The sequence below is a fragment of the Dioscorea cayenensis genome, unplaced genomic scaffold (genome assembly GCF_009730915.1).
Source record: "Dioscorea cayenensis subsp. rotundata cultivar TDr96_F1 unplaced genomic scaffold, TDr96_F1_v2_PseudoChromosome.rev07_lg8_w22 25.fasta BLBR01000466.1, whole genome shotgun sequence".
NCBI classification, from domain to species: Eukaryota; Viridiplantae; Streptophyta; class Magnoliopsida; order Dioscoreales; family Dioscoreaceae; genus Dioscorea; species Dioscorea cayenensis.
In genome coordinates this window covers 22,058-42,789 of record NW_024086857.1, presented here as the reverse complement: position 1 = coordinate 42,789, position 20,732 = coordinate 22,058, and the positions used below count along the sequence as shown (strand labels likewise).

Below are 20,732 nucleotides of genomic sequence, written 5' to 3'. Positions count from 1 at the left end.
GTGTATTGATCATATTTTGTAACTTTTCTATAATCATGTGGAGAGCTTTAGAAGAAATCAATTTATTCTATATTAGATTAGGATAATCTCATGGGAAAGCATTCACTTAAAAGATTATCATTAGTCTACATGAAGGTTTCATAGAGTGTTACTAAGGATTGTGTGATATTCATATCAACTTTATACCTATTCGCTTAGATCGCTTATAAAATCGGGGTTTTACACTGAAAACCTTTCAGTCAAATAGGATTGCATGGTCGCATAACCATTGTCCTATGCTCAAAACCCTTGAAGGATGCTATGCCCGAATATTGCTTTCTTCCTTGATTTCTCTGCTGTTATTTTCCATATTTTCTTGTTTTCATTTGCTCTTGTTCACACACAAATCACTTCATTATTCAGTTAGTTTTGATCTAGAGTCATTACTAGTACTCACTTATGCCAACTTATTACATAATCGCACGTGAGCAATTTGCATCCCTATCAGCTTCCTTCGATGCAGCCGACTCCTCAATCGACGGGTTAGTATGGTCATGTTCTTTCTCCTTGTCAGCAGCTACTACTTCTAATATTTTCAATAAAAATCATGCTTCCGCTTAATTAATAGCTAAGGTTAGCAAATTAAATGGCAGAAATAACCTGAATATTACAGCAAAACCATAAATGGTTAGTTAATAGATATATAAAACTTTTGAAAAGATACGGAGATATTATCTAATTAGATGAGTAGTTTCCTAATTGTAGAAGCCTTTAAAATGCATGTATATATGACCCTAAATTATATGATTCTAAATAAATATTAAAAAAACTCAATCATTATAAATCCATTTATTTGTACACATGCAATTAAAATTTAATAATATTCACATGTCGCATGTCATATACTATGACTTCTATCAGAGAATGCCTATGGAATTTCCACAGATATGGTTTGTCCTTCACCTATAGCCATCGATCCTTCAAGTAGATCTCCTAAGGGAATGATATTATCATGAATGGATCTGTGGGGAAGGATGGCAAACTGTTCTTTAATCAGAGTTTGAAGAGAGATGTTAAGGCAAGAAGATGAACTTCTATCTTTAATAAATATCATATATAATACTTCTAACTTCGTAGAACTATATAATGGGGGCCACCCATAGATTGCCTTCCTTTCAATATTTCGCTCAAAGGATTGAAGAGAGATAGTGCATCAAGCTATCTTCGCAGTCGATATCATGGAGTCTCAGTCCTACTATGCGTGTTTCAATTGATCTTCTCTTCCTTGTACTACCATTTCCTCCCTAAGGATGGTGGCAAAGTTAGCTATGAAGTAATCGCTTATTTCTTTATCTAGCTCTTCCTCTCATTCTTGCTTAAATGTAAATGCTTTCATTAAAATTTTATTTTATATGAAATTGTGTGTCTCTAAGGGGGAACTGATGAGTATACAATGCCTTATGTATTTAATATCAATTTGTACACTTAATTGGCATATTAGAACTATACATGAAATTCATGGCTAAATATAGTGTGTTGTGCATCGTCGTTTAGGGAAGTGCTTAAAGATGAGAGAGAGAGAGAGAGAGAGAGAGAGAGAGAGAGAGAGAAAGCCAAAAGAAACTTTTCAAACCTTAAACGATGAAGTTGGAGCTTTCTCCACATTATTAGAATAAGGATAAGCAAATTAGGTCGTATTATAGCAATTTTACGGGTCATCCATATGTAAATTAGAAGTCAATTTTAGAAGACCTTGTGGGTATGCTTATGCTTGTAAGTGGGATTCATAACCAATTTAGAGGACCTTATGGGTAAGGCTTATGCGCATAAGGATGGCCATGAGAACCATCCAGAGGAGCTTATGATCACAAATACGCCATACGCTTGTGGCGTTTCAAAAGGATCGTATAGTGTAGCTTATTATCCAAAGACTTATGAACTCGTGTCGACCACAAATACAAATAGAAGACCTTACGAATGGGTTTATATTTGTAAGTCATCCCTTTAAGGCTTAGGACTATCTTTCTCCAAATTTTACACGGTAGCCCTTACGTACTGTGGCGATAAGCACTGCAGATAAGTGCTTGAGTAGACATATTACTTTTTTATATATCTTTTTCATGCAATCGGCATCGCTTTTGGCCATGGTTTATGTCTCATATTGTGTATTTGGTGTTCTTTGTGCAATTAGGTTGTGAATGCCTTGAAGATTCAAAAGGGAATCAAAGATCAATATATAAAGACAATTCCTTGGGAGTTTCTTGTTCAATTTAAGGACCAAGACATAAGAGGAGTTCATAGAGGTGGAGATGTGGGCCAACTTCCAAAGAGTTCGCTCAATTACTAGCCTGGAAGGGCACAAAGGCAAATTACATCTCATTTCCTCTCTTCAGGAAGATTGCAAGACCTCGTAAATATGTGTCGATGAAGAAAGTCTTATAGCCTACCACACATGGACGTGTGCCCCACCATGTGGCCTCAAGAAAGAGTGTTTGACCGTGATTTGTGAAAAATTATCGTAGGCATATAAGGGGGCCTTCAAAGAATCTAGCTCGGAGGAGGATTCTTCAAGACGTTGAGCGACCCATCAATGCCATCATCACGAATTCGAGGGGGTTTTTCTCTATGGTTTTCATTGCTTTACATTGTATTCACTACTGGTTTTGTAACTTTGCCCTATGGAGGCTAAAACCTTTGTACGGTTTGGGAATGTGAACCTAGGATCTATTCTTTGTAATATTGATTTGCTTTATGTTTCTATTAAATCTTGTTGTTGAGTTTTAACCCTTGTGGATTTCATTGTTTACATGTGTCATTGATCTTTGGGATTGATTTATATTGCATGATTTGTTACGCTGATGCTAGAGGTCCTAATAGAGCTTAGAGCACAAGGTTAAAGAGGGTTGAGAGGGTAAGTCATGAGATAGAGTGCCTTTCCATTCCTTGGATTGAAAGTGTTACCTATCTCCGTATTCCATAAACTTATGCAACCATATTTGCGTGAGGCGTGGAAATTGATAGATTTCTACCGACCTTGTAGTTAGGGATCTTTCTGTCGGGAAATAGGGGAAGTTGGATCTATCCTTAGGAACTGCTTCACTCTTTAGGTATCCCTAGATCCTGTATTGCGCCATATGGGGTGTGAGTTGAGATCGAGCCATTTCTCCACCGTGACATCAGGGACTAGTATCGTGGCTCGAGACAAGGGCGCAGTTGTTCTTGGAGTACTCCTCGACCCTTTAGATTCAAGGTTTAGAAGAATTTAGTGAATCTTGAGCTCGTGTTAGATCCTAAGGGAATAATATTACTGAATATCTTATATTCATTGATTGAGATCTCTTTTATTTTATATCTGCATGTTTGCTTGCTTATTAATCCTCTTTCAATTAGTCTATTTCATCAATACATCCATTGATTCCACTAGATAATCGAGTAGTGGTTAATACTAATACTTTCTTTCCATGTGGATTCACTACCCATCATCAGGGGTAATTTATTACTTCCGGCATTCCATGCACTCTTAAGTGTTTATACGCACCAGCGCTGTACAAGTTTTTGGGCCGCTAAGCCGGAAACGGGATATTAGGGAACACTAGGACTTGCTTACTTTTGTCATTCACATTTTTATTTGTTTTTCACTTCATGTATCTCTTTTCACCATTGTCATTGTTTTCATTGATTTTAGCTAAGGTTAAGGGCATGCCGTGGTCCTTCACATATTGATTGAAGAGGTTCTTGAAATTGAGGAAGACTTTGAAGGCAAGGAACTTGTGCAAGAACAGAATTTCTGTGATAAAAATCTAGGTTGAAAATCTGAAAACATGGGCTGAGCAAGAGGGGCAACAAAGAATAATTTCTAGATTTTGCTGTAGCTCACAATTGTGGGACATAATCGAGGCATTGTCGTGCCACCGGAGTAACCTGCACTTGAGTTAAAGCTGAGTTTTCATCTTAAATGGTTCAATAGTCCCGGCATAATTTAATGTCAGCTGAAAGTGAAGACCCAAACAACCACATTGGGAGAATTTTCTTAAGCAAAAGGTATGTTGAAGATCAATGAGCTTGGATGATGCACCACTTGAGAGCTTTCCTATTCTCTTGAAGGAAAGAGCCAATAATGGCTCCCATTCATTGCCAAGAGGGTCTTATCACAAATGGAACGAAACGGCCAAGTTTTCCTCTCAGAGGTATTTCCCGTAGAAGTTGGCAAAGCATTGTAATGAGATATCTTCATTTGTTCATATATGGAGCTTGAATCTTATTTGAGACTTGGGAATGATTCATGACCACTTGCGGAAGTGTCCACAAGATGGGTTCCCGGAATGGATGGTCATTCATATTTTATAACGGGTTGAAATTAAGCACAAATAACTTCTTGATGTCATTGGAGGAATATTGGGAAACAAGACCTCAAGAGGCCTCCAACAAATGATTGAAGATATGGGTTTGAATAGCTACCAATGGAATGCAAGAGAAAAGAAAAAAGTGGATGGACTCTATAAGATTGATGTGTTACATCCTTGGCAGCCCAAGCAGAGCTAATATTGAGCAAGAAATTAGATACTTTTGATTTCATCAAAGGTAGCTACAGTCACAAGTTGTGATGGTTGTGGGGGTTCGATATGCCATATGCAAGGATTGTCCTATCTCGATTGCTACTTCCAGCCCCAATTGAATATAGGATTTTGTGGCAATTCGGGAAGAGGACAGGTAATCCCTTAGCAACACTGCAACTAAGGGATGGAGAAACTACCTAAATCTCTTTATGGGGAAATCAAGGGCGTAAAAGGCCGTTGCCCCACAACGACTTCATAGCAAACACCTTTGATTCTAGAGAGAGTTTCAGAATTAGGTGTTGATTTTGTCAAAGTTTATTTTAATCACCCGGTTGGCTGCTATTCCAAAAACATAGAGGAAACAATTCAGAATCATACAACTTCCTGCATAATTTGGAGAATCAAGTAAGTAAATAGCTTAATCTATCGCGAAAGGCCCCAGGAAGCTTGCTAAGTAAATAATCGAGACTAACCCAAGAGAGCAAGTGAAGGCGATTATTTCGAGGAGCACAGAGGAGCTCCAAATAAAAGTTTCCATCACGAGAACAATTCTTGAAATTCTTCTGCTTAGAATTCTACTAGGAAGACTGCTTAAATTTCCTCAAGAAAAGACATATAAGATAAGGTGTAAGACAAGGAGAAAGGGCTAGTGTGTCATCCTCTACATACCTAAGAATCCCTTTATCCGCACAAATGAAGAAAGACTAAGTCGATGAGCAAAATATAAAATTTCGATCTATTCAAGCAAATATGGTGTTAATCAACATTCTGTCAGTTGAGGCATTATTCAAATACCTCATTATGCAAAGTTCCAAAGGACCACTTGACCAACAAGAGGAAGATGGAGAGAGTGTGGCTGTGGTCTTAACAGAATTGTTCGCTATGCTTCAAAACACCTACAAACAAGATGAGATTCCGAGAAGCTTCATCAGTACTAAAGCGTGCAATCGAGTTTGGGGAAGAAAAAGCTTTGGCCGTGATTCGGGAGCTTAGTATTAATGCTACATCATGCACATTATTTCCAAAAAAATTAAAGGAGAGAGCTTTTCAAGACTAACTCCTGCATGACTCCATAAATTACGATCATTCTGTTTGTCATCCTAGAGGTGTAATTGAAGATGTTTTAGTGAAGGTTGACAAGTATATTTTTTCTATGCATTTTGTTGTGCTAGATGTTAATGTGAAGATGCCAGGTTCCATTAATTCGAAGACCTTCATTTAACCCAAGGCACCTATTGACATGGATGGAAAGTGACATACGGCGATCAAAGGAGAAAAGATCATATATATATATATATTAACGCTAAAGGAAGAAAAGAAGCACTCTCGACTTTGATGACACTTGTTATTTCTAGATGTCAGTGTCGATGATATTAAGTAACAGAGTACTCACAAGAATTTTTGCTCGGATCATATGAGAGTATTTGGACATGTGAGGTGGAGAATTAACAATTGTGTGAACAAAGTCCTCAAGAAACTTAGTGAGGATTCGCGGAAACAGATTTTTGCTATCGGGCAGACCCGAGACGCTGGGCTAACGAAAAGCACTTAGCTGGGACAGGAGATATACGCATACGTAGAAAAAGTGTGTGCCACTCCTCACTGCAACGACGAAACCTCCCTTGAGTATGCAAAATTTCGCCCATCATGTGTACAGTTCCCAAGGAAGGAAGTTTCCATCTTACGAGCCACCACGAGGTGGCAAGTGACAGGTACGACGAGTTTAGTGATATCGAATAAGTGCTTCTTGGGAGGCAACCCAAGCTTTTAGTTAGTTTGTTATATTCCTAGAATTTTAATTCTACAAAGAATAATTTTGGCTTAGTAAAATCTTGAGATTTATTTTGTTGATTGGTCAAAAAGTTCTTGTGAAATGGTTTTGGTGATCTTTAACGATTTTACATGTACTACTTAGTTTAGGGTGGATTTAATGTTTAAAATTGAAAAACTGTAATAATTTTTGATAGTAATCAGTAATGTGATGCGTAAATTTTGTAGTCCACATAGCAGCTGCAATTTCTATATCGGGTCAGACAAGATTTCAAGCACGGGGTGGAATTTACACCCCCATGCTATATGAAGATAAAGGGTCACTATTCATTGCTGTCATTCCTCTTCAAGGAGCCCCTTCATCTCCCACTGCTCACTCCTTATAAAATTCAAAGTTTTGATCTCTCTCAAACCAATTTTCAACCCATGGATATATTTAGAGTGGTTTGCCGTAGTTTTCACCTAGGTTTTCTCCTCCGGATTTGCCCTATGCTTCCTCACTTCCTCCACCCTTTCCTTGTCTTCATCACCATTTTCATCGAGTTTCGTGGTGTTTTTATGCAAATCTTCTTAGGAAATCATGCTAGACACCTTTTATTTGTGCAAAACACCTTTATTAGTGTGGGAGTTGGCACCGACATACTTCCATCTAAGAGCCTCGCGAAAGCAGACATCACCTTCTAGTGCTCCTCGCCTCATTTTGCTTCCAATCGTGATACATGGCCGATACTAACTTTAACACGGAGGATATTTCATTCATTTCTAGGCCCGAGCCAACCGCATGGGATGTCTCTCACCCAGCCTTCTTTATATCTCGACAGGCCAATCATCGACTATGATGATACTTATCGAGTACGCACAGCCTCTTACTAACCACTCTTCATGATCTCACTCGGGCCAGTCATCCATGATCTATGGGGTGACTCGCCATTATATCCTCCGGTCCCGCATGAAGTGACCTCTCTCATCGACACATAGGCGCACAGTATCTCATGCTATTCTTAGCTTCTGGCCGTGACAAAGTTGCTGTGGAGATAGTACAAGCTCACTCAGCAGGATCTGCACCTTGTGTACTTCCCTCTCTCCATTCCATTGTGCATGGAGTGCCTCTCCGTCTCAGGGATATGCTGTTGTCGTACTCATCTTCGGCGCGAGTGAGCATCGACTAGGAGCACTATTTGCGGGACCCTCATATTACCTCTGGCCCCATGTCTCAGCATGGGTCCTGATCCACCTCGCTTTAGTAGGCGACGTAGAGGATCACGTAGCCCAACACCCGCTGAGACTGGTCACCGCTTGATGGGCATTATGAGGCGACATATCTTAGATATACATTAGTGGAGTTGTCATTTGAGGATGATGAGGAGCATGCAGAAACTATAGAGGCACCACCTATAGCTGAGCCTATGATCACCGAGGCAAAGACTCGCAAGAGCAAGCCGACATCGAGTCATCTTCCACCTCCTCCGAGTTCACGAGTCTCGCTTTTGACCTCGCAGGCCGCCTGTCAGAGCTACCAACAATCGGGAAACTGTGTGAATTCTAGAGCTACTCTTGATCATATATTTGAAGGCACTACGACCGCGTCCATCACAGCGCTGTCCTTATCTCGCCTACGCACCAAGACTACGCCTCAAAGCACTGCAACATCCACTCTAGATGCCGACGCATTGAGGTGTCACATGAGACTCTATTTCATTTTACTTAAGGATTTTATTTGTTTTGTTAGTAGTTTGTGGATTCTTTGTACTCAGAAAGGCTTCACCTTTCTCGAAAGTGGTCTCTCATGGTTTTATTTTAGTTGGGGAGTATGTGCTTTATTGTTCCACTTTGCGTGGAACCTTTCGTGTTTTCATTTCCTATTTTGACGAAGTCTCATCAACTCCGTAATTCCGAGCGCGTATGACCTTGAGAATGATATTGATGATGTTTTAATCATAGATATGATCATGTGATTTTACTCACGGTCGCGTGTGAGCTTCTGCTAAACCTCATGGCTAACACGCCCATGAGTTAGACTTCACCAAACGGGTTAATGAGGAGTTCTGTGAGTATTGTTTTAATTGTATTCCCGCATACATTTTGCTTCCATTGATGTTATTTTTATTAGCTTACATGGGTACATTGAGCGCATTTTGTGTACATCTTTTTAAGTGTGGGGTTAGTTAACCTTATACATGACTCTTTACTTGTGTTTTCATGAGTCATGCTCTTGTTGCTAATGAAGGTTCACTTTTAGGTTGGTGAGTTTAATTATTAGTGAGGTTGTAAACATTGGATTTTATCATGCTCCAGTTTTCATCCCATCGCTTCTTTGTGCACTTTTTCTCACTAATTAGACCTATGAAAACTCTAGTTCATCATTGATTGACTTTTAGTGTGCTATTTTTATTTCATGTTTGTGTACATAGCGGGTGAAAAGAGCTACCACCCATGATGTACTGTAGCTACCTCATAAGTCGGATACAGCTATGCCCTAATGAGAGAAAGAGCTATCTCATGGGATGTCTGAAAGCTACCACCTTTGGTAGAAAGAGCTACCACCTCAAAAGTGTGAAAGCCACTCGGGACGCATCTTGGGAAAGGGCTACCATAGAGGATTGTGTGAAGCTACTACCTATGTTTATAACAAGTCCTATGTTACAAGAACTTAGTAGTGACATAGTGTTGACATGAGTTGAGTTTTTCACAAACACACTCATTCGGATCTCATCACATTCATTTTTAGGTGGATTGTTTCAGAGCATTGATTGTTTTGTTCAGTGTTTTATTTTCTCCACAACTTTAGAATTTTATTCTTGTAACCTCTTAGTGAACCTAAGGCCAAGAACTTCTCTTTTCTTTCAACGAGTTTAATGTTTAATTTTGCTTGAGAACAAGCAAAGGCTTAAGTGTGGGGGAGTTTGATAAGTAGTTGAGTAGACATATTTTTATATATGTTTTACATGCATTGAGCATTATTTTTACCATGGTTTATATCTGATATTGTGTATTTGGTGTTCTTTTGTGCTATTAGGTTGTGAATATCTTGAAGATTCAAAAAGAGCTAAAAGATAAGCTATACAAGACACAATTTTGGGAGTTTATGAAGGTGGAGATGTGTGCCAACTACCAAAGAGTTTCAAGCCAAGTTACTAGTTGGAAAGGCATAAATACGAAATCACATCTTCATTTCCTCTCTTGTGAAGATTGTAAGACCTCTCAAAGATGCGTCGATGAAGAAAATTTTATAGCCTACCACATGGACGTGTACCACTCATGGCCCCAAGAGAACGAGGTTTGTACTCGGTTTATGATTAGTATCGTAGTAAAAGTGTTGTAGCAAACAAAGCTACAGCGAATTTTATCATAAAGAATAATGTAAATAAAATTACTATTCACACAATTCGGCAGTGAATCTCACGCCGGGCACGTGAAAATCCATAGCAAAGCATGCGGACGCGTGTTATAGTATAAATAGGCCGCTTTGTCCTATTTTTCAGAGACTTTATGTAGGGCTTTTGGCTAACACTTAGACGGTAAAGGCGGTTAGGGTTTTGACGAGGTCTTTAGCCATATTAGAGGGCTGCTCATAGGGGTCGAGCGACCCATCATCTGATAAGTACTTTTTTATTAGTAAAATGAAGTATTAATTTCTTTCTCAATGAGCATTACTTTATCAAATTTTATCGCTATATGCAGCATGTGTATCGCGGTTCTTTGTGCATGTGGGGTCTGTGAGACAAGTATGGAAGTATGAAGCCAGCAGATCATGAATGCACTTTGTTACGAAATTCGAGTGAACAAATGTAAGACACAAGTTATACTTCAAGACATATAAGTATGTGCTAATTTATGTTGTGCTTGAGCTTAACATGCAAATTGAGGGCACAAATGCGCTCACACCCTATGTGTTCCGGACTTCTGTGCAATGCTAGCAAGATTATCATTAAATGTGATTTTATTGAAGATGTAATGGGATCTACCACATGGATGTGTGCTCGCTCATGTGGCCTCGATGAAAGTGTGGATCTGGAGTATTTTGTGGAGTACTATAGGAAAATCAATGTAGAAAAATTACGGTAGTAGTTACTTATTCATGTGCCGCACTAAAAATCAATTCCAACCTATTTAAGTCGCGAATCTTCAGCCCTGCTCGAGAATGTTTTTCCCCATCTGCTTTGCACATCTTCCACCATCTTTTGGAAGCGCCGTGGCTATGGTTTGTAGAGACATTGGCTAGGTTTTTGAGTGGTTCTATGATCTTCAACACCGTGTTCCTCTCAAGATAGTTATTGGGGAGTCATCGCACGACTCGATTCGCGAGGTGCATGCCCTAAGCTTGACGAGTAGGAAACCCTTTTGGAGAAGATATACTACCACAAGACTCATCGACACGGGCACCAAGGGGGTTTTATTCATGGATCTGTATCTCTACTCTCGATTGCATTATTGATTGTATTTTGCTCTATGGAGAACTAAACCCCTAGTGGATACTTGGACTTGTAAACCCTAGGATGATATTGTTTCTTTAACCTTTTATTATGCTTTCTTTAATTGATGTTTTAATTGAGTTCCAATCTTGAATGCTTGTTGAGTGATTTTCCCTTAGAGTGACACTAGGGCTGAGAATCCATCTTGGTAACCTTTGTGGATGAGTGACACTCATGAGGGTTAGACAATGCTGACCTGGGAGAGGGTTGAGAGGGTGAGTTGAGAGATAGTGGAATATCCCCTTTTCCCCTCCAAAGCGTGATTTATCCTACCTCCATGTTCCAAGAGTTCTATGCAATCACAATAGAGTGAAGTGCTAATAGACAAACTCCACTGGGGCTTAGTTGCGCAAGCAATAGTGTGAAGCGTTGAAGTAATCCTTAGTATCTAGGGGTTAGTTGTGACTAGGAGTCTTCCGCCTGAACCAAAGGGTTTGATCTATATTAGGGAATATGGTTTATCACTTGAAGTCCCTAGAGCTTTAAGTAACCTTACACAGTGTGAGGCGTTGAGACTGAGAGATTTCTCCGCGGGGCAAAGTGTAGGGTTAGTCACGGTTGACCTTAGGTTTGGGACCGTATGTTTTAGTAATTCTACAACTTATTAAGCATTAGTTAAGAAACATAATGGTTGGTCTTACACTTGAAACAATAGTCCTAGGGTGAGTAAATGTCCAAGTGCCCCACCGCGTCGATTGCCTCTCCTATCTTTTTATTTGAGCCTCCTTCTTCTTTCCCTATTTCTATTTTCTATTGATTTTGTTCACACTGACTATTGATTCATCTTCATCTCTAGTTAAATAGCAATCTTTGTATTTCTGATCACTATTCTCGTGGATCTCACTCACCCACTCACCAGGGTATTATTATCTCGATAAACCCGCGCACTCTATGGGTTCACACGTAGTAAAAGCGGCGTTGTCAAAGGACATCATCACAAATTTGAGGTAGTTTTTCTCTATGGTTTTCATTGCTTTACATTGTATTCATCATTATTTTGTAACTTGCCCCATGGAGGGCTAAACCCTAGTAGGTATTTGGGCATATGAATCCTATGATCTATTCTTTTGTATTGATTTGCTTTATGTTTCTATTAAATCAGAGTTGATTTGAGTTTTAACCCTGTGATTTCATTTCTGCAGTGTTATTCATCTTGTGATTGATCTACATTGCATGATTTGTTACTTTGATGTGAGAGGTCTCCATTAGGAGTTAGAACATCAAGGTTAAAGAGGTTTGAGAGGATGAGCCAGTGAGATAGGAGTGTCCCTTTTTCTTACATGTATCGAGTGTTACCTAATCTCCATATTCCATAGACTCTATGCAACCATATTTGTGTGAGGCATGAGATTGATAGATTTCTCCGTCCTGACCTTTGTGGGGGTTAGGGATCCTTCACCGGGAAATAGGGTTTGATCTATCCTTAGGAATCAGTTTCACTCTTAGGTATCACTAGATCTCATTGCAGTCATATGGGGTGTGAGATGTTGAGACTGAGCGATTTCACACGGGACCCTCGTAGGGGACTAGTACTAGTGGCTTAGTGGCAAGGGCCGGTTGTTCTTGGATTACCCTCAACTCTTTAGGACTCGACTTTAGAAGTATTTAGCTTAATCTTGAGCTCAGTGTTAGATCATAGGGGGAGCATTGCTCGAGTACCTCATCCCTGCATGATCGAGATCTCTTTATATTATATCTGCCTGCTTGCTTGCTTATTACCTTCTCTTTGAATTAGTTCATTTCATCACATCCATTGATCCCGACTAGATAACTCAAGTAGTGGTTAATACTAATACTTCCAATCCTCGTCGAGATCTGATCACTCCACCTCACAGTGGTAATTATTACTCGACACCGTGTCACTTGCGCATTACATCTCAATTCGGTGCGTGTCTTCCGTATAATTAGAACTTATTTAGATTTTTAGGATATTCTATTTTATCCTTCTATTCTTTGGGGAGATTCTTGGAGGTGAGGCTGAGGAAGAAAAGAGACAAATCTCCAACACTTAAAGAGTGATTTGAGGATTTGGATCTATATTCAAGAGGATTGAAGATCGCAACCGGCTAAGCTCATCTTCGCAGTGTAAAGGAAAGTTTCTAGCAATTCTTTATCTTATGGATTAAAAAGGCTCATAGCTTTCATGTTTTTTTCTCCAATATATGTGTTCATGTGAAAGCTTGCCTCCATTAATGGAGGGCTAATTTGTAGATGATTGGGCAAAAGTTGAATCCTAGAGTTTACTTTCTTGACATCGGGTTGTTTGATCTTTTGATGCTCAATTGATTTCCTATTTGCAATCATATCTATTTGAGTCTAATTGTGTGACTGAATGCTTGATTGCTAACGAGGAAAAAGCCCTACCAATCATACATGGTATTGCTATGTGACGGGAAGAAATTCTTGCCTAGCATAGACTTGCCACAATTAGAGAAAATAGTGGGTACACCTCTGGTTAGGGTATCTAGGAGACTTTTACCTCCCACAATCTCTTTCAAGTGGATTGGTGATAATTTCATGCTTTTTGCAATCATGTGGATTGGATTTTTAAGAGAAATCACATTTCTACTATATATTCGGATTAAGTATACTCTCTTTGGGAAGATTTTATCTCACTTAAGAGATTCTCATTAGCCCACAATAAGGTTTCATAGAGTGTTAATGTGATTGTATGGATGTTTGTATCGCCTTCGCATATATTTAGTTATACTCGCTCGAGAAATTAAAAGTTTCATATATTTCTAAAATCAAGCTTGCCTCAAATATGATTGCATGTTTAGACAACCATTGTCCTATGCCTCATAACCCTAGAGGAATGCTATGCCTGGACATCATTTTCTTCCTTGATTTCTCTCCTAATATCTCCCGTACTTTACTATGTTCATTTGTTTTTATTCACACATACTTCACTTGATCATTTAGGCTATTTTTCGAGTCTAGAGTCATTACTAGTATCCACCTCCTCCTTGTGGACCGACACTCTACACTTATGCACACTTTTATTACAGTAATCGGCACGCATAATTTCATGCTCCTATCAAGTTTTTGACGTCTGCTGCTCGAAGGATAGTGATATTAGAAATATATAGTATTTTCAATAATTTTTTAAAATCTCACATCAAAATAATTAACAATTATAGTTTAGAATATTATTTTATATTTTAGTTTTATTTTTTAAAAATTGTATTGCATAAGAAAATAATATAATTAACATTTAAAAACTTGTCTTTCCTTTTAATAATATGAACAAGTCATGAGATCAAATCCTAAAGTTATAAGTTACAAGAGAAATGAGGTAGAAACTTTTCTATAGTAGAGCTTTTGTTAAAATCTTACTTATAAATATGAAATTTATCAAAAAGATATATATATTATAGGTAGTGAAATGGATGATTTTATACTTTATTATATCTATAAATAATTTATTTTTTATCATTAAATTTTATAGTGAGCATAAAAATTAGATATTGATCATATATTTAAAAGATGTTGTTATTGTACCTGTACACTTGGATTTGAACTTACAGATACTCTTTACCAAATTTATTGGAATGCATGCTCAAAGTTATATATTAATTCTCTAAAGATATAAAAGATGACCTTAAAATGCCTAAAATATATTTTAATGTTTTTTAACTCCTTTATGTGGTTACAATATGTATCGGGCTGGTCTGTACTTTAGTTTTTTTCTTTCAATTAAGGGAAAATTAATTTTTAGTCCCTGGAATGTTTCATTCTTCCTGTTCAATCCCTCTGACTTTTCCATTTTCACAAAAGTACCTCCTTTAATGTTTGCATTCCTTTTTAGTCCTCACCGGCAAAACCGTCAGTTATTTGGCTATGAAATGTCAAGCTTGCCGTTGTCTCAAAAGAAAGCATTTTAAGGCTTTTTCCATCCATGTCATATCAACTTCTGGAGAAAAAGAAAAAACTAATCCCAAAGAAGTTACCAATGTTAGAACCTTTTCATTTACTTTATCTAAGTCTTCTTCTTCTTCTTCTTCTTCTTCTTCTTCTTAGTGCTAAAGCCTACCTTTTTTGGTCCTCCTTCAATTCTTCTTTGTCCTCTTTGTATTTATACACCTTCTTGAGGCACTGATGTGTTCTCCGTAAGTGCACCAGTCGCACACAAGTAGTAAAGTAATACCCCATGAAGGGTAGAGTTGTCGAACCTCAGGGACTGAACTTAAAGTACTAATCTATCTTATGATGTTCAGTGAAACAAAGATTGTAGAAAGATTGGATTAAAAACTAATAATGAAAGATTTAATAATGGTAGTGATGAGGGGAACGGGATTGTGTTTTCAACAACAAAAGAGCAATGCCCGGGGATGATTCCTATGAGTTATAGTATGTTGACTTGATTCTATTGATTACCAGGTACATTCTACGGCTCAAATGTGTGCCCTAAAGCAATGTTGCAATTATGATTCTCAATTACACCAAGTTATAACAAGATAACTAGATTACCTACACAGTTGTGCAATTTAAACCATAAAGATATGCAAGCACAAGATTAAACACAAGAAACTGAAAGAACTCTGTAATCATTAACAATCAAGTAGTCAAAGCATACAGAACATCATAGTTCAACATCCCGGGGCACCGTGGATGGTTAGCCACTCATAGATGGGTACAACGAGGAAAATAAAGATGAAGCACTAAAGAAAGATGACATGACTCCCTTTTCCTCAAGATAATCTTCCTCACCGAGATCCATTTGCTTAACCTCACTTCTCTTGTTCCTCCAACTCTTCCTTAATCCCCTTAGGATGTGTGGTGAAGCCTGATCTTCGCCCTCTTCAAAGTCCTCTTGGTGGAGAGTTGAATCATCGAACAAAAATGAGGGCAAACAGTAAAAACTGGAGTTAAAAAGGACCGTCTTCGAGCTCGACACGGTCTAACCATGATCATGCTTATACCTTGTTTTCATTGACTACTTTTGAGGGAATCAACTAAGTGTTCGCCAGAGATTTTCAGTGGGAGAAAGATGCGTACTTCCATGAACATGATCGTGATAGGAGCCTCCGGCACATGCTTCCCTTGTTGAATAGAACAATAACTCCAGCCTGAGATATACAGGGGGAGGGACACGAGCGTGCTTCAACTGTGTTCACTTTGGTGTCACTCCCTTGCAAGACTCTTCATTTGATCCGCAAAAGATTAGGAGATTTAGGGGTACTGAACACGACTGTGCTCTACCTATGCTGAGCTTGAACACTTAACATTTCTTCGATTTTCTCTTTTTGGTAACCAAATTCACTCCTAATTGAATCAAGATCCTCAATTCCTGCATCACTAACAAACATACCCAAAATGGCACCAAGTGTATACAAAGATGTGCTAAAAGTCAAGAAAACATGAATTGAGGGTAAGAAAACATGATATGAATTGCACTCATCAAATACCCCAATACTTGAATCATTGCTTGTCCTCAAGCAATCATACATCACTCAATGAAAAGAAAGATGAGTGCATCACCTCTGACCTCAGGAGAATATGAACTTCTTAAATGAAGGGAAAGCAACAAGGGTTAGAAATAACAGGAACATTCAATCAATGGCTACACTCTTAATTCAAAGAACTTGTGTGTGCGTGTAAGCAAACCCTAAGTTGATTACCCCAAAGTTTTCATGATTAAACCTAGCAAAATTAGACCTAAAAAATACACTTGTAATGCCCAAAATTTGACTACTCAAGAGTAGCTTTCACTTTCTAGGGTGATAGCTCTTTCTACCATTTTTCATGAAGTATGTACAAAGAACCGGTAGGGCATCCATAAGGAATCTGACTCTCCAGTTTGTTTTTTAAATCAAAAGACAGTTTTTATCCTAATAACTTGTGGCTCCATAATTAGGGTTGAGTGGTAAACTTGAGCCTTCAAAGTAAGAGTATGGATCTCAATGGGTAACTAACACACATGTGTTTCCCTAAGATTAAGAAGCTCTAAGTGTAATCAATCACAGATCATCATCGATTAGACACTCATCTCCAGAAAAGCAAGCATGCAGCCCTTGCCCACACTTGACTGCTACATTGTCCATAATGTAAAATGATGAGCATGGAAAAACAATTGAGATAATAAAAGATAGAGGAGGTTGAAAGAACATTACTGAACAAGGAGAGTGATGTTGGCGCTCTCAACATGTGTGTTATTAAACTACAAGCATTCACAAAATTCCCTGAAAACAATGGAAGACACAAGTAAAGCTCTAGAAATATGAAAATATAAAATAAGAAAAACAAAAAGGGCAACAACTATAGCAATATAAAGATAAACAAAGAAAAATGTAGCAGGGGACTCCCTTTGATAACTGACACAAACAAGTACTAAGAGGCAAACAAAATAAAACATTTGCACACAAGTCCAAAATAAGGAAACATGCTGTGGCTATGAAACACAAGCACTCCAAAAATCTATATCACCACCGGTAGAAGCAATAGGACCTGCGGGCAGATTATTTGCTTGGAGCTGGAGGCTTGTTCCTCACTAAACAATGCCAAGATCCTCAACTTGGAGTACCAAATAATCCTCCTGAGGAATGTTAGAAACTATGGGGTGCTGCGGGGTGGCGATGCCCATTATCTGCAGGGTGTGAAGTGTGAAGTGATTCTGGCCTCCCACCGGAGTCATGCGGTACAAACATCCCAAAAGACCCATGCTCCAAATAATAAGGATGACAAATGGTCCCACAAAATAGTATGTCTGCGAATATCAGTGGCCTGACACTGTAGAGCGGAGGCGATGACAAACCCCATGTGGAGAGGAACTTGGGCCTGCATGCTCAATAGGCATACAAACTCAGCCGAAGACATATTGTTGGTGGAGCTGTTCCGGTCCGTAAGGGTACACCATAGTAAAGCATGAACCAAACAGAGTGCATGTGACCTTAGTGTTGTGGCGGAGATGATACTCAGATAAAAAAGGTGATTGCAATCACTCAATTGCCGCCAACGGATGTTCAAAGTCTCCCCAAGTGGCTAAAAAGAAGTCAACCTGTGGTACTCTATAGTGGAAGTGTAATATCGATTGTACAGGCTGAGGGTCAATGCAAACTCTATGTAGCTCAACTGATAAGCTTGCCCACCAGGCATTAAAAAGATGGCGCGAGCCTTGTCCCAACGATCATCACATGGAACTCACTTGAAGGTGGAGAGGAATTTGAGAGTTAGCTGACGATAGACAAGCTCATTCATGTCAAAACTTGGTGCCAAGAGCCAACATGGAGTAGAAGCTCAACATCAGTGCGCAAGCCTCACAACTGCAATGCCTCCTAATAAATGGCTCGTCACGTCCTGAATTCTTTGAGTGATAGATATGCAATCTTCTTGATGAATTTAGGACGTTGGAATAGTTTATCGCTTGGTCCTCATAGGCAGTGATGAACTGCTAGTCCTCGGCATAACCTGCAAAAAGGTAAAATGGATAAGGTTAGTCAGGCACAGGAAAAGAAAATGGGGTGAGCACGGTCGTGCAAGGAGCATGCAGACCATGCTCAGCAGAGGAACCAAATGACAACAGATCCAAAGAACACGATTGTGCTAGACAAAATTTTCAAACACTCGCAGAACCATTATCATCCCAACTAGCACGACGAGCTCAATGAACAATGTATAAGCTCAAAAAGCGATGGAAAGAGGAACGAAGCCCAAATCCTAACATACTAATGCCCTGAAAACCTCCCAAGAACAAGAAAGATACAAAGAACTTATGGGAATTGTACAAGAATGATGAGAAGAAGATGAGGGAGGTCTACAGTTGAGGTCGGTGGACGGTGTGAGAAGAAGGGGAAAGGTTTTAAAGGAGAAAGGGAGGTGAACGGGCGCGGCCGAAGATGGTCAGCATGACCAGCACGACATATGTCCTGAGAATGATTGGGGTAATAATGAACAGTCACATAAAACATCTAAAACATGCTCGTACATTGGGTACAAGAACCACTGGGAAAGACCCTAGTGAGACACGATGATGTTTTAGCACGAGCCTCCCCTTGAAATCTCATGAAAAAGACTGGAACCAACAAGGAAGAGAGCATGAACATATTAGGATTATGCTCATCGTGTTGAGGCCAGTGGCACGCGCATGCTCAGCCCGTGCTATCCCTTGAAATCATCAAAAACTGCAGATAGTTAAAATCAGTAGGACAAGTAGGGGCATGCTCTGCCTGTGCTTACCCTTGAACCTATCCCATGTCTCAAAAAGAGACTCCAATTCCATTTGCACAAAAGGGGATATTTCATTACTGAGCTTTGCAGATTTTTCAGGAGGGAAATATCGAGCTAGGAAAGCTTCTACCATTTCCTCCCAAGTAGTGATCGATGCTCGAGGTAATGAATGTAACCATTGCTTTGCTCTCCCCTTAAAGGAAAATGGGAAGGCCCTTAATTTGATGGCATCATCTGTGACTCCATTAATCTTAAGCATGTCACACACTTCTAGAAAATTCTCAATGTGATTGTTTGGATCCTCATTGTCCAAACCATTAAACTGTGTAGGCTGCTATAACATCTGGATAAATCCTGGCTTGAGCTCAAAATTCTGAGCCATAATTGGTGGCCGCACAATATTAGATTGCATGCCAAGAACTGTGAGTCATGCATAATTTGAGAGTGTCCTCTGTTGCTCATACTGTGCAGCCATATTGTCAGACCCTTCAAAACTATCTCAGCTTGATTTAACTGTTCGTGTACAGGTTCTTTTCCCGGTCTATGAGTTCTTCTTCTAATTTCCAAATCACCTTCAACCAATGTCGAAGGATTATCTCAGGTCGTAATATGGATCTGCAACCAAAACAAACAAATCAGAATGATGGAAGAATAAGAAAGTGTGAAATATAATAAGTGATGAATAGGTAAAATAGCAAAGTGTAAATGCTTCCACAACGCCTATTCCATGGCAACGGTGCCAAAAACATGACACACCCCTTGCGTGTGTGTACCGTAAGTGCATGGGTCATCGAAGTAATAAAATACCCCTGTGAGTGGATAGTCGAATAAACAAGTTATAGTTGTTTAAAAGCACAAGGTATAGCTATTTAGCTAGAGTGAAACCAGTGTGTGATGTTTTTTCACAATATCAATGAAACTGAAAGTAAAAGAGAGAAAAGAAAAAGTAAGAGGAGTAAGGAGAGGTAATTGATGATAAAATGGGGTACTCGGACAATGCTCACCCTAGGACTATTGTTTCAAGTGTAAGACTAATACTCTGCCTCCTAATTGGAGTTTAATGAATCATGAAAATCCAAAAACATACGGTCCCAAATCTAAGGTCAACTGTGACACTATGCCCCAGTAGAAAGGGATACCTTCAACACCTCACACTGTGTGGGACTGTTTGAGGCTCTATGGACTCTGAGTGATAAACCCTATTCCCTAATATAGATCTAATCCTTTGGTCTAGGCGAAAGACCCCTAATCACAATTAAGCCCCAGCACTTAAGATTACTTCAATACTTCACTTTATTGCTCGTGCCACTAATTCCCAATGGAGTTTGTCTCTTAGCACTTCACTCTATCATGACTACAAAGAACTCTTGAAATGTGGAGGTAGGATAAATCACGTCGGAAGGGAAAGGGGACATTCCGCTACCTCTCGACTCACCCTCTCAACCTTCTTCAATCTCGCTAAGTCTAATCCTAATGAAGTTGTCACCCCTTCAAAGGATTACCTAGATAGATTCTTAACCCTAGTGTCACTTCTAAGGAAAAATCAAATCAACAAGCACACAAGATTGAAACTCAATTAAAACATCAATTAAAGGAAGCATAATAGAAATTAATAAAACAAAATCATCCTAGGGTTTACAAGTCCAAGCACCAACTAGGGGTTTAGCTCTCCATAGAGCAATACAAAGTCAAAGATAAAATCAAAGATAAATACAAGAAATCCATAGAGATAACCCCCTTGTTGTCCATGTCGATGGTCTTGAGGAGCCACCTCGTCTTCTCCAATGAC

The 20,732-nt window shown here is 39.1% G+C and overlaps 1 non-coding gene across 1 annotated transcript; it reads left to right on the top strand.

Annotated features, from left to right (window-relative positions):
- The first annotated feature begins 18,918 nt into the window (after positions 1 to 18,918).
- On the top strand, positions 18,919 to 19,028 carry LOC120254473. The gene has a single exon (XR_005534635.1). It is a non-coding gene; the product is annotated as a small nucleolar RNA R71 (small nucleolar RNA).
- The last annotated feature ends 1,704 nt before the right edge of the window (positions 19,029 to 20,732 follow it).